A 9,713-nucleotide genomic window follows, 5' to 3' on the forward strand; every position below is an offset into this window, starting at 1 on the left:
GAGCGTCTCCGACTTTCCCCTTCTTTCCCGCTCTGCCGGTTTGTTACGCACGGCGCTCTTTACGCACGGACTGAACCGTGCGTGAGCAGGTGCAGTACACGGAGCGACAACTTCACTTCATCGCTCTGCAGTTGAGAGCGCAGTCCTGTTCCTCCCGCACAGCGTGCAACGTGTTTGTGACCCACACACACACCACACCACAACACAACACCACACACACACACACCACACCAAACACCACACCCAACACACACAACAACAACAAACGGATAGTTCCGTTGCTCAGCTCTGATTGTTCGCAGACACACACCTGTGAGCCAAAAACATTTCATTTAAATATTAATTTGCCAACTGAAAATTTCCACTCATACTGATACTCGCAGCTTTGTTCGGTTCTCGCTGAGAACGTTATTCCCTGGCGGAACAATGACATTAAAACATTTCCTGAACATATGTGCTCAGTTTTTGCCTCCCCGTGTTATACAGTCACATTTTGCAGCCATTTGTGGCAAACGGAGAGGTTTTACGCGGTTTGTGGCATTGACGGATTGCACAGTCCAAACCATAATGCCCGAGGTTATCAGTCATACAAATATTGATTGAAAAACACACAACCGTGCTCGAGTTGTCATTTCTTCAACTCTTTACTTATTTATTTTTTTACAATGATGCTGTTTTGAAGCATTTTTGAATAATTGCATCCCACTTACAATCAAATAACAGAACAAATTGTGCACAATTTCAAGGATCTTCTTCAAGAAAATCTTCTGAGAGGCTCAAGGGTTTGCAAAAGCATGACATAACATGGACAGTATGTGTAATGATGAATAAATTAAAATCCGTCTCATTTAGACATTTTTTACAATGAATTGTAAAATATGGGCATTTTTACACATTCTAGTGAAATGTGTTGTCTTGTAGCAGATATTGTTTCGACAGGTAAGTCACACATTTAAGAAATACTTGAAATTCCAAAAACATCCTGGCGTTTGAATTATAATAAGAGTGTCATACGTGTATAGTAAATTAAATGAAAGACAAATACAGTAGTTTCTCGCGAGTGTGTTCAGTCGGATCACACCCTGCAACTGTCCTGACAGGAAACGAATCTCTTCCAGATAACTCGTACATTCTTTTGGTGCTTTTCGGCTGTGACGCATCTGGTTCATCGTTTTAAAAAAATGTCATCACACCAGGGGAAATACAGCAGCATAATCCAACTGACATCTCTGAAAAAAAAATAAAAATTTTACAACAATGACAACAAGAGACAGTAATGTCTGAGAGAGGAATGCAAACAGTGGGTGTGTCGCCCTGTCTTCTCCTGCAGACCCTTGATTTCTGTCCTCCCAGACAGCAGTAGGTCTCAGGGTTCACGCGCAGCGCCGACACAATTGAGTGCCGAACAAAGCGCGAGACAGCGACCCTTTTTGCTCCGCTTGTCGCCTCGCGCTGCAACACTACGACCCTGACCTCCGCCTCGCGCCCGCAGCATCCAAACACCGCGGTGTGACTAAAATCTGAGAGCACGTCCACTAACGATTCACTTTATTTACTCGGGAACATTTCAGTCGCATTTGTACTACATAAATAGGCAAAAGGTTGATTGAGTGAGGGGTATTTGGAGCACAAGTTGGCAGAAGGAGAATTTTTCATGAGTCCCTATAGAACCTTCTTGACTGTAACAGAGAGAGAGAGTTGCTCAGCTCTCACTAAGTGCGGTCACTGAGCAGGTTAAAGATGATTAGACTTCCATATATTGACATACAGTGGTTCTTGCCTGCAGGGGAAAGCTATTGAATACTCGGCAGACTTGTCTCATCCTTATCTTTTTTTATGGACCCCATAGCTGAATCTGTATGCATGGCCATGGCTGTAGGTAATGCACTGCATTTCTTAAATGACCGTACAGTTATCTGCCATAGAGCTATTAGAGGAAGTTATGTTAATGTATCGCACCTTTTGTACTTTCAGGGTTCATTGGAGTCATTTTGTGAAATTCAGGAAGATGAAATAAGCATTTGTTACAACTGAAAGTTAAACTTTTAATATACGAGATAGTACAGTTTGGTATATAATGTAATTACATAATTAAGAACTTATTGGATTAAATATATAGTAATTGTTTGTCGAAATTGTTTTTTTTCCCCAAGCAAAAGGAAAAAAAAGGCAAATTTAGGCCTACATAAGCACAAAAATCATATGATGACAAGAAAAATAATTATATTATTATTATTATTATTATTATATTATTTTATTATTATTATTATTATTATTAAAGCTCAACTTTATCAAAGTGAGGTTAAACAAATATTAATTCTCACGTATTATTTTTAGTATCTAGAATCTAGAATCATTATGAGTAGGAAATATATTTACATTTTAAACTTCACGTTTAAGTGTGTCTATGGTTGTCGTTAAAAGATTTATTTATGGATTAATTTTTAATTTTATTTTTGCCTGACAGAAAATCAATCAAGGGGTCCTCTCACGTGTCCCTCCACATTTGGCTGCTTACAGGACCTCGTCAGAGAATTCGCCATAGTTTGGATATTAATCATTACTTGTTTGTTTTTCCTCCTCGTGCTAATTAATGTAATTAATGTGAAGGGGGGGTCATTGGATCGGTGACCCGCGGGCTGACCGAGCGGAACCGGAAAAATCGCATTAAAGCGCGAGACAGAAGAAGCAAAAGACACGATCTAAACACGTAAACAGGGAGGAGATATTTCCCTCTCTGTGGGACTTTTGGCTTCAGCAGAGCTCTGAATTCAGTGTAAACCTCACGAGACAAAGGTTCAAAGGCCTGCTTTGCTGGGCCAGTGAGTGTCAGGGGTGAAAGATTTCACTGGCAGGAACCAAAAAAAAGAAGAAAAAAAAACCCCATCTCTGCTTTTTACAATGTTATTAATGAAATGTTATCAAAATTATAAACAACCATTTTATTGTGTTTAGGTTTTAGTGTGATATTTCCTGTTATTAATTATTATGTGAAGACTTTACAGCTTTAAAGCAGCCTTAAAACCTTTATATTATGACTATTATGTGTATTACACATATTCTCTTCAGGGAATCCAGCAGTTAGGTTAAAAAGTGCTAAAAATGTTTGATATTTGCTGCTGTACACAAGTGGAGTCATGGCCAAAAGGAGGTTGAGTTTCTCCTTTGTTACTCATGAACTTATCTGAAGATACAAGAGGTCCTTTGCAGCATTTTGATTCACTTCAAAGTAAACTACGTTTACATTTCTGCCTCCAAGTTTACTTTTAAATATTTTTGCTAAGCTTGCATATTTGGGATATTTTCTCTACTGTATAAACTCTGGTTTTTCAAAAGTTCAAACTTGATTAAAATAAAATAGCTGAATATTAAGGCAGACTGCATATTTTTATTTATTTATTTTTTTTAAAGCTGTTCAGGACTAATACATTCTTTCACAATCATAAATACATTTTTGCTGCTTCATCAGGATTTCTACTTTGTCATATCAAACTTTGCTGCTATTTCCAGTGTCACACTAAGCTTGGGCCCTTTTAGTTTCACTTTGAAAAGTCCATGTGACAAAAAGCAAGACTTTCTAAATGAATTACTTATCCAAAACTTCTCTGTCAAAGTTTGATGCAACACTACATGTGATCCAGTGCTGCATTTGACAGAGAAATCCCAGGAGCACTTGGATAAAAACTTTCCTTCGGTACTCATACCTTTGCCTCTGCCTCAGAGTGTTCAGAGCCACTGTGCTGATTGAGCTTGCTTCTATATCCCTGGGATTTAATTCAGAGTGACACTTCACTGTGGCGACACAAGGTTCCCCTTTTTTTGCAGGCTTGGCGCTCGGGTGTTGTTGTGACTATAGAGGCTAGAAGGGGGCTTAACGGCTGCAGGGCGGATTGAGAAATGGGACACATTATTTGTCCATGAAACATTATGTGACCAACATGACACCCGGCCATTTGTATGTAAAGGTAAACATTTCAGCGTGACGATTGGACAAGAGCGGACAAGGCTCCTGTCAATGTGGTTTTATACTCGCAGCTGAGAAAGAGGTGTTGTGGCATCGTGTGGTGGTGATGAAGTGTGTGTGTGGTTGTGTGTGTGTGTGTGTGTGTGTGTGTTGTGGTGGTGTGGTGTGTGTGTGTGTGTGTTGTATAGAGGTTGTATAGAGCTGCTGTTCACAAATTTAATCCCCATAGACACAAGTCACTTGGTCCAAGTCCGGTTTGAAAAGGTGTTGTCAGGGTTGTTCTCTTGTTATTTTTTTTTTCTTACTGAAAGCACGAACAGACTGCTGATCACAGGACTTCAGAAAAAGTGTCTCTTGTGGTGTGTGTGTGTGTGTGTGTGTGTGTGTGTGTGTGTGTGGTGTGTGTGTGTGTGTTGTGTTTCACCTGTACCGTGAATGTACTTTGTTTAAAGTGTAGTTGTCAAAGACTTGCAACAACAAAGGTTTTAAACATCAGATTAAAATCCTGACGAAAACACATTAAGTGGAACGTGTTGGCCCACATTGGAAGAATACTCATAGCCATCACAGCATGTTAGATAATCTCAGCTATCAGTCAAGCTGTTGCCAGAGTTTCTGAAAATCCATGAGGAAAACTTTACATTGAAATGATATATGATACTATAGGACTTCATAGTTTGATCTGCTAGTCGATCCAAAAACGTTCCTCACCGAAGGGTTTTGGTCACATACTGAATTACAAAATTACATATAATGTCACTGCCCAGTTATCCATCCATATCTGCCAGCTCGTGGAGAGGTCACTTGTGACTGAGTGATGCCAGAAAGAGTCCAGAAAGAAGGGCCTCACTGAGCTTCAGCAGAACTGAGGGAAAAACAAAGGATTCTGTTAGATGAAAGTAAATTATAAGCCGTGGCCTCATGACGAGTTATCATTCGCCTTTGGTCGTTCCTTATCATTTCTTTCTTCTGCTTTCGAGCTTTGCTGCTGATAGTGCATGCTCTACTTGGCATATTAACTCCAGTAGCGCTGAATCTCCCTAAATACATTGGTTTCCGATCCTGCAAAAGCTGCTCGATGCTGTGGCGTCTGTAAGAATTAATGGAAATATAACACCTGCTTTCATCTAAATGTGAAACTTGCTGTGATACAACAGCGTGAGAGATGTAGGGAGAGAAAAGCATCCGCGGTGGGACTGCACAGATGCTGTACATACAGAATATGTGAATGAAGTTCACTCAGAGGGCCCCATATGGGTGATGCATGGGAGCCATTTTTGTTCAGAAGCGCTGATCCAGGGCAAGTCTTTTCTTTTTTTTTTTCTTAGAGCAAATTCCTCCTCCTTGGCTGCTTTATTACAGGCTAGGTGGTTGTGTTAAAGTTGTCTTTACATGCATACAGTACGAGGATCGACAATGAAAAGGGAAATAGAACTTCAATAAAAGCTTGAAATACATCAACACAGACAGTTACGGCTAATCTGGTCATCTGAGGAGAGGCTGGAGATGATTTTCCACAGCATTTTCCTACTCCACAGTTAAACGAGACAGCTATTCTTCAAACAAACACTACAAAACCTTTGTTTTAGTTGTTAGCAACCACAAAAGGAAACAATGCACCTTTTTCAAATGCTCACACTGGTTAACTGTGTTCAACATTTCAAAACAGCTGACAAAGATTGCCCTGCAAGCTGGTGTTTGACTAAACGTTTCACTTTTTAAGCATGTCCCATCTTTTCTTGACAAGCGCACAGGTCAAAACCGACCAACAGCTGAGTGTTACACTGAATTTTGCAGTTTCTCTAAAATCCTGAGTGTTTCATCACAATGAAGCCAAGCAGAGAAGACAAATACTGGAGAACTGGGACTTTTTCAAGTCTTCAGACAAGCATTTCTGTTCACAAATGGCCATCAGTTGCAGAATATTGCCAATATGCCAGAGTGTCAGACTGAAATCCTGTTCTGATCAAGCACTCTATCGAAAGTGTTGGTGCAGCGTCTGGCAACAAATGGAAGAGAGAGTTGCCACGGTACATACAAATACCATCAAATGAGAGCAATGACATGCTTCTTTTAACTCCTTCTTCCCAATAAAGATCATTCATCAGGCAGAGCCATCCCCTCTGGAATGTGTGATTGGAAATCGGGGGACTTTAAATCCCTCTCTCGGACCTTCCATTCATCTTCAACACGCCACTGGTCTGGGCACCACTGGCCTGGAGATGAATCGCTGAACCAGACGCCTCCATTCAGCCAGTCTACTCTACAATTTTAAAATAATAGTAAAGACCAGCAAATGCATGGAACCCAAAATCAGGCAGCCGCATCACAATTTCACTGAGGCAGTGAGGCATCCCAAACCTGCATCCAATTTAGAGAGATATGAGGAGCATCGGAGGCAGAGGCCCAACATACGCACATCCCAAAAACAAAGCGGAGACAGGATTTTGAATATGTGTGTGTGTGTGTGTGTGTGTGTGTGTGTGTGTGTGTGTGTGTGTTGTGTGTGTGTGTGTGGTGTGTGTGGTTGTGTGTGTGTGTTAAATGTATACATGAACTGCAGGAGGTGATAGTGTTGTGACATGAGGTAAAGCCTAACCTTTGGAGGGAAACAATCCAACTTCATGATGGCCTTTCCCATGACGACACGCATGGAGAAACCTCTGAAATCAGATGGCATTCACCCTCTGATTCACTATCATAACGCCATTCGCTCACTATTATTATGACGGCAACGAGTGTAGTTGGATATACAGAGTTCACAATTATTCTCATGATATGAAAGGGAGGAAAAGATGGATGTTAATGTTACACTGTCTGCACGGGAGCCGGGATGGCATAATTCTGCTCTATCCTACACGTTATAAATATGACTGATGGCGATAGCCAGACTGTTGAATTACATTTACATATAGATTTACATTCCCATCAACATGTAATAATAGCGCAGGCCTGAAGGTCCATAGTAGACACACACACACACACACACACACACACCACACACACACACACATACATGCATACATGCATACACAACATATTCTGACACATGATAACTAATATTTGTGCTTTATTGAGGAAGCAACCATTAGCGGAAGAATAGCTGTGGTATGAAAACCAGAATGGGGGCTATACTGCACCTTTTGTCCTCAGAAAGAAACACGATGCCACAGAACTAAAGAGCAGCCGAGCTGACTATTCACTGTCAACACTGATAATGACATTTTATTATCAGGGGAGACTTCACAATAATGTGGTTTCAGGCATGAAGAATATCCAAGATAACTTGACAATATTTTGCACAACCAAAGAGCACTAGTACTGTTATGCAGTTTATCTTTGTTCTCAAAGTGTTCTTTTTAGGCATGAAAATGTACAGAATTGATTGCAAAAGAGCAGAGATCCAAAAAGGTAGCTTATAAACAGCAAGATGCTCTGCTGTGCTTGAACCAGGGACACTGAATCAAAGTGACATCCCCCCCAAAATATTCCAAAACAACTAACAAGACACAAAAATATCATAAAAAGGCTCAAAACAATCATAAATCTACGACAGGCATTTTATCTGTGGTAGGTTGCATCTTAGTGTAGGAGCCTGATAAATCATCCCACTGACTAAGACTTTGAAGACAAGATTTCATATAAATCTGTTTTAATCCAGCTAAAATGATCATCCTGATTATCAGTTTCAGAGTATTTTTCTGACTCAGTGGTTTCTTCGTTGTAGGTTTTGAGAAAATGGTGACCTCGAGGCTCGAGAAGTGGAAGTTGGAATCCCACAGCAGACAGGCCACCACCATAGATCCCTGAGAAAGACCCTTGACCCCATCAGCTCCCCAGAGTCCCTCATGTGTCTGCCCACCGCATCCTAGAAATAGGATGGGTAGATGTGGATTAAAGGAATTTCCCAAAGGGGATGAAGTGATTAGTTTAGTTTATAAAATGTGCTTCTTGAGAAAGTTTTAAGATAATAACGTCAGAACTGAGATTCTAATAATTGTGCTTCTCTGGAAGAACTAGTCGTTCAAATGTCTCGGTTATTCTGTGAGGTTATTTTAACATCCACGTCCAAATTAATTTCTAACTTTTTAAATAACTTTTGCATGTGGTTTTAGGAGAGCATGCTGTCAAGATGATTTTCCACAAAATATATTAAAATTCCTCTTGGTAATTAAATAATATTCTAATTCATTCAAACATTCCCAAAGGAAGCTGTGTTTCTTATTGAATTTTAGTGAGATTGTGTGCAATTAACTGCAAATGCACATGATAATATATTTATTTGGTAACTATAACGAGCTAAAGCAGTACAATTCAGAAAAGATCTATCATGTTGCTCAGGACAGGATGCCACTCTGTGAAGCCCTGTGTGAAAGCTGAACTTCATGGTCCAGCCTTTCCCCCCACGTGACAGACCCGGAAGTGCTTTTCCTGTCACCCCGTGGCTGCATGAGGAGGAGCGACCCTGGCTATTATAACTCCTGTTTGTTGATACCGGTGAGCTAATATCTTCTAAACACCACATATAAAACACAAAGAGCCTCAGCTTTCACTTCGCTCGCCCAGTTTGTGTGTAATTGATGTGTTTGGCGGATTTGGAGGTGTTTGGCTCCATTGTTTACATCCCACCGGCTGCTCTCAAACACGTGCGCAAAGTAAGAGGCATAAGCTAACCTTTGACTGTCGACTTGTGGAGATATTGTGAAATAACCACTTCCGAGGATCACTCTCATAGCTGCTCAGGCTGTAGGGTGAGTTAAATGTTAGCAACAGTTCACCAATTTCCCAAAGAGCTGATCTGTGCCTCTAGCGACTAGCTTGTTAGCATGTAGCTCACTGCTGCTACCACCAGGCTAACCTCAGTGAGAGGTGATTCCTTTAAATACACATTACTACCGGTACTCTGTTTTGTGTCGTTATCATGAAAGAAGGGGTGTGTCTCTCTTTCTCCTATCTGTTCTCTGACTTTATGCTGTTTGTGTTCTCTTTAACGTCCTCATAACATCTCAGAGATGAAAAGCAAAACAAAGCTGTGGTTTAGTCAGTTTGTGATGCCGGGATCTCTCATTTATCCGTCGTTTGTGGACGGGATCACACCTGACAACAGTCACCATTCCATTTCATCCTGATGTAAACAGCATTTTGGGCTAAACATGCTGCGAACCTTTTCATGTGCAGACAGCAGCGTGACAACATTTCTCTGTCCGAACAGTTTAAATCACGACCTGTCATTTAGATGGACTTGGAATTATCTTATTTTGCCAGCGAAAAATAACAACCATATTCCTCAAATTATCAGAAAGATACCATAAATATTGACATGTAATGATCTTGGAGGAGTGACATTTGCTATTTGAGAATAGTTTCATCAACAAGATTTTTTTTTTAAATGGTGACCAATACAGTTACAGAGTAACTTCAGATCAGACAAATGCATCACTTAACCAATAGCTATACAGACTGTTTACAATTTTTGCTCTTGAACTCACCGTGTTAAATTGATGTTGGAGATTATTGGATTTACAATTTTCATCCAGTTAAAAGTATGAGAGTATTATGTCAGTCCGGGTTGACTCCTGCAATTTAAAGTTTTAGATTTAATATACATGAACTGAAATGATTTGACACTTTTGACAGTCTGGTCATGGTGTATACATATTCAGTGAAACAAAGTCAAAGATTTACATAAAGACAACGAGTTTGAATGTATGTTCAAATGTTCATTCTGCAATACTTAGAGCTGCTGTGA

Source organism: Salarias fasciatus, chromosome 6 (assembly GCF_902148845.1).
Source record: "Salarias fasciatus chromosome 6, fSalaFa1.1, whole genome shotgun sequence".
Lineage (NCBI taxonomy): Eukaryota > Metazoa > Chordata > Actinopteri > Blenniiformes > Blenniidae > Salarias > Salarias fasciatus.